The sequence below is a fragment of the Podarcis vaucheri genome, assembly GCF_965113315.1.
Source record: "Podarcis vaucheri genome assembly, chromosome: 9".
NCBI lineage: Eukaryota > Metazoa > Chordata > Lepidosauria > Squamata > Lacertidae > Podarcis > Podarcis vaucheri.
This window is the reverse complement of record NC_138767.1, coordinates 19,638,142-19,643,763: the sequence shown is the minus strand read 5'-3', so window position 1 is coordinate 19,643,763 and position 5,622 is coordinate 19,638,142. Positions and strand designations below refer to the sequence as shown.

Genomic DNA, 5,622 nt, shown 5'->3' with positions numbered 1-5,622 from the left:
TTCTGAAAGGTCTAAGAACTTAAGAAGGCCCCTCCTGGACCAGGTCAAAGCCCCATCTAGAGCAGCATCCTGTCACCACAGTGGCCAACACAGTGGCACTTTGTGTACCCCCTAAATAAGGCAAATCAGGATGATTAGAGTCATGATGTCACATTCCCAAGTCAGATCGCACCATTAGCAAGGTGTCTCAAGGAGGTGTCAGGGTCACCGCTAAGCTTCTAAGTCACTCTGTCACTTGGACAAGTTTTTATTTTATTTTCTGAGATATTAAACAAGCTGACTGAGGAATTTCCCAGAGCTTAAGAGAAGAGATGATGAAGATGAGAGGGAAAGGGTGGAGAGAGGGTACAATCTTTCATTTTGACATACAAGCCCAGCTTATAATCACTGTTAATTGTTTTACAAGAGTACTTCAATCACTGTGATTTGGTGGAGGGATTTTGAAGTAAACAGAGTTGTTCTTCTCATGGGTCATCATTCTCCAGTGAGTTTTGTCTGTGAGAAAAGTGTGCAAACAGCAGAATAAAGACTTTTGGGGTGGTCTGCTTCTGTCCTAAGCATTCTTTTTCCTAACAAACAATTAAAAACCATAGCTTTCGCTGTCTCTTTTCTTCACAGAGCGGAACTTCAATAAGGCGGGTGTGAGAAAAAAGGTATGACTTTTCCAAACTTTGGCAGGTTTCTAACCCAGCACCAATTCTGCCCGCCCCCCTAAAGAAATTGGGGATGGAAATGTGATTTCTATCTACCCACTCCAAAGTGGAAATGTCTGCCTTTGTAGGAGAACCACAGCACCTATCTTTCTGAAATGTGATAGGCTTCATCTCCTCCAAAGTGTGACCACATGTGCAATTTGCATTCAGTTTCATCAGAAACTAAAAGAGACTTCCCCCTTTTTTTGCATTTTTAACAAAGTTTTCCTGCATAATATCCCCTGAATGGATCTACCTGAAATTTGGCAGGCTTAATTCGCACAGGAGGGGTTCATCTGCCTGCAAATTTCATCCACTTATGTGAAGAGGAAAAGAGTCACAGCCATTTTTAGCCAATGGGGATGAAACAGATATTCAGATTTGGACGCAAATAATAAATTGAATCAGAGCAGATCTGAAACACAATGGGCTGCTTCCAAATGTTACAGATACAAGGCAAATCTTGTGGCCATTGCACACCCCTGATTTCTGATATATAGACATGATCTAGGTGTTCAGGAATGCAGTTCAGCAACCAGAACATCTTGGAGGCTGGGGAAGATGACTTACTGCAATTGCCCGCCTCAGAACTGCCCCTATTGTTGTCATCCGCCTCCTCTGAAAGAGTGAAAAGGGAGTCAGCTGTTAACCATCCAGCCTGGTGAGAAAAACCCCACGCTCTGTGCACTGATTTTATTCAGCAGTGATCTGCCTTATATTATTAAATATTAGTATCTTTGTGTGAAGAAAGACACATACACCTTAGTTTGTCCCAAATGGATTTATTTTTATCAAACAAGCAAAAATCTACCTTATTAAATCTTATCATCACCACCGCCACCTTACTGCATGTGTGGGTTTATCTCCCTCACGCACACAGTGCTGCCGATTACTACACTACAATATTGTGTGCACAGGCAGTGTTGTAAGAAGCAAGGCATCACTTTGACATTCATCACCATCATTGTTACACAGACACCTCCCTATTGTTAGCAATCCATTATTGAGCCTGATCATGAGGCATGCACATGATGTTGGCAGCAAACCATGTGTTGCCCCCAGGGAGCAATGACTGGGGGCAATGGCAGAGTTGGTAGCAACACTGGCCATTTGGCTTACTCCTCATGCTCAAATGCACCAACACTGTTGAAGGCAGGAGCAGTGATGCCAGGCAGCAGTGGCAGCTTCACCCCAGCCTCAGTGTTCTGAGACTGGCAGCACTAGCAGTGGCAGCAAGGTAAAGATCATAGTCTAGGGTTACTTTGAGTTGGCAGTGGGTACAAGCTATTCTAGGGATGCGGGTGGCGATGTGGGTTAAGCCACAGAGCCTAGGACTTGCCGATCAGAAGGTCGGCAGTTCGAATCCCTGCGACGGGGTGAGCTCCCATTGCTCGGTCCCTGCTCCTGCCAACCTAGCAGTTCGAAAGCACGTAAAAGTGCAAGTAGATAAATAGGTACCACTCTGGCGGGAAGGTAAACGGTGTTTCTGTGCACTGCTCTGGTTTGCCAGAAGTGGCTTAGTCATGCTGGCCACATGACCTGGAAGCTGTATGCCGGCTCCCTTGGCCAATAAAGCGAGATGAGCGCCGCAACCCCAGAGTCATTTGCGACTGGACTTAACTGTCAAGGGTTGCTTTACCTTTACCTTTACAAGCTATTCTATCTGCTCACACTGCAGGAAGCAGCTGAGCAGGCAGAAGGCACTACACCAGCAGCAGCCTCACCCTGCACCTGCACCAGGTCCTCTTGCTCCAAGAAGATGCAGAGCCAGGGAAGTCAGGCAGAAGGTTGCAAGACACCAGTCTACTCAAGTCAAAACACTTCACTTGCATCTCTGCATGCAGCACTACCTAGGGGGCACGCATCTAATGCCACTGAATTAGTGATCACAGAAAGAGAGACAAAAATCACAGAGAAGGAAGCAAATCAGTTCCAGTTTCCCCCTTTACCAAAATGTGTCTATCAACACACACACATGGGGGTGGGGAGAGGCAAACAAACTAGGACCCATTTTCCTAAAATTTGGCAGGTTTTATCCACTCTGGACTCTAGAGAGGCTCCTACAACAGCAAATTTCATCCACTGCTGTCAAAAGAGGGGAAGTTACAGCTGGTTTTTATTTCCCAATAGTAGAGGGGGAAAGGAAATGGAGCTTCATTTTAGTCAGAAAAGGGTACTGAACCCCATCCAATCGGGCAACCTCCAAAGTGATTTGGACTGAGGCAGGCTGTAAACCTGAAAAATCAGGGTCCAAACTGAATCTCATCTATTTTGCAAAGTCTGTCTTTGCCCAAGTTCACAGTTACTGAGTAAGACCATTGGCACATCTGTCCCAATACTGTCTAATGCTGACTGACATTGGATCTCCAAGGTCTCAGGCAGAGATCTCTCCTTGCTCTGTTAGTTAGAAATGCCAACAATTCAGCTTGGAACATTCTGTGTGCAAAACCTGTGATTAAGGAACGAGCTATAGCCCCTCTCTTAAATCCCAATAAGCACACTAGATCTTCTCTTAGCCACTTCTTGCCAAGAATGGTTTATTTGTAGCAGTCTACAATGGTTTGCAGACTGCATTCCTTCTCACAGATTCATCTCCATGAAACTATGAATATGGAACCAATTCTTCCTTTGCCTACATGTTCTTCCAAGAAGAGCGGACTTCGTATAATTAATGCTTATTGAAGCCACCAAAATCCACTACCTGTCCTCTGATATAATTGTCCAAAAAAGTCAGATGTCATTGAATCAAGACAGAAAGTATCTATGTATCTTTACAACAGTAAAGTGCAAAAAAATGCAGGTGCAATGAATAGCATATGGATTACTATCCTTGCTGAGGCTTAGTTAACTTGATAAAAGTTCCTAGTAACCGGTGGGTCATCTTACCAGCAGGAATGGAAAATTATAGTGGACAGAGGACACCTGTTAGAACAAGGAGTTTGCAGTTGCTGCCAGTACAGTTATTGGAGAAAGGACACTCAGTACCATACTAAGTATATTAGACTACTGATCGCAAAGTTGACTTTTAATGAATAGAAACCTTTTTCGCCTTTAACGTTCAAAATGCCTTCACTCCAAAAGACCACACATGGGGCTAATTTATTTCGCTAGTGAAATGACCAACTACAGGCCAAATGTGCAATGTTGGTTCACATGGCTTTTGTAACTTAGATATAACCCCCCCCCCCCAGTAATTTAGCTGGTGTCATATTAGAAACAAATGTGGAGTTTTCAGCAGTGGGCTACTTTGTATGTATCAAAAATACATCTCTCTCCTAAGTCCTACCACCAACATTCCTCAGCTGAAGGGTTTCCACCACCAAGCTGAGGAGGTGCGCCTGTCCCCAACATTTCTGCATTGTCTTACTCTAGTTTCTTTTTTTAATCCTACAGAGAAATGTGTGGTTGTGTGCAATTAATCACATTGATAGATCAATCTGCTACAGAACTTCCAGATGGTTTTGCCTGTATCTGCTTCAAACACACACAATGCCTGCAATCTCCATGGTGACTGTTCCCAATCATTGCGTTGGCCATTGCTACTCCAAACTAAAGAAACAGCAACAGTGACACAAAATCAGTTATCGTGCCAGCATTACTCTCCCCCCAGTGACTGCAAGTTCAACAATGGGAGAGGACTGTTGCTCTCATGTCCTGCTTGGGCATCAGTGTAGCCAGGATTTTTGTTGGGGGAGGGGGGCAGAACCCCAGAGTTGTATTGATTTTGATTTATGGGAGGGCAGCTGCCCATGTGCTTGGGGCCTTCCTATAGGCATCTAGTTGGCCATTGTGGGATAGCAAATACATTGTGGGATAGCAGGAGTGACAATTTTAAATTGAGCATTAAGGTCAGTTTGACATTCTTGCACAGCAAAACTGTTTCTCCACCGAATCAAACTTTTTGCAATAAGTAAAGTAATGGGAAAATGTGCTGCAAACTGTGGGCTGACAATTGATTGGTGCAACATTGGATACAGCCCTCTGATACTTTTTTTGGGAAAAGGTAATACAATGTTAGCCCTATTCAGAGTGGATATATTGAAATTAATGGACAGGAGTAATTTAAGTCCATTCATTTCAAGGAGTCCACTCCCAGCATAATTTAGCTGCATACAACCCAGAGTGGGTGCTCAATAAATAGCCAACGTTGTCTAATCTGCTTGCAGCCTTTGCACAAACAAAGCAGGATGCGTGCTCAAGGGGCCATCTGCAAGCAACCACAGACAATCATTTTTACCTAGGGTAGGCTAAGGTTGTCCTAAAGGTTGACCCCAGGGCTACAACACCCAGCCTAACTTTTCTGCTTGGTTTGCTTATTTTTCCTCAGTCCCCTCCTGCTTTGTCTCAACATCTCTCCTGACGAAGAGTCCTGCTCAACTTGGAAGCTTGCTACTATTCTGTGACATCTTCGTTGGCCCTAATAAAAGGAGTCTCCAGCTGTGGGTTTTCCTCGGCGGTCTTCTGCTCTTTATCGGACTCCTCTATTATAGCAACCGGCAGAAGGACGAGAAGCGTGAGGTGCTCGACTCGGTCTCCTGCGTTCAGAAGCCCTGAAGGCTTCCCCGGCAGAACCCCGTGGAAAGTGAGGGGAGGGCCGGGCTCTGTCGAGGAGACCGATGAAGGAACCGACGCCGGGGACTCGGACCCTTCCCAAACTGAAGGGTCTGGGGGCAGGAATACGTTGCCCCTCTCCCTCCAGACACCTCCCCCCCCCGCTCAATTCTGCCCAGGCGCCAGTGGCGTAGCGTGGGTTGTCAGCACCCGGGGCAAAGCAAGTAATTTGCGCCCCCTAACCCGTGGATTTGCGCCCCCTAACCCTAACCCCCAGATGTTGCGCCCGGTGTGGCCGGCCCCCCCTGCACCCCCCACGCTACGCCACTGCCAGGCGCTTCCCACCGCCACCCTCAGGAGCCCCCCTGCCTCGCCCGGA

General features: G+C 46.1%; 1 long non-coding RNA gene across 1 annotated transcript; it reads left to right on the top strand.

Moving 5' to 3' along the window:
- Positions 1 to 1,529: 1,529 nt before the first annotated feature.
- LOC309540183 lies at positions 1,530 to 5,134 on the top strand. The gene is made up of 2 exons (XR_014223107.1): positions 1,530 to 1,929; positions 5,020 to 5,134. It is a non-coding gene; the product is annotated as an uncharacterized lncRNA (long non-coding RNA).
- Positions 5,135 to 5,622: the final 488 nt, after the last annotated feature.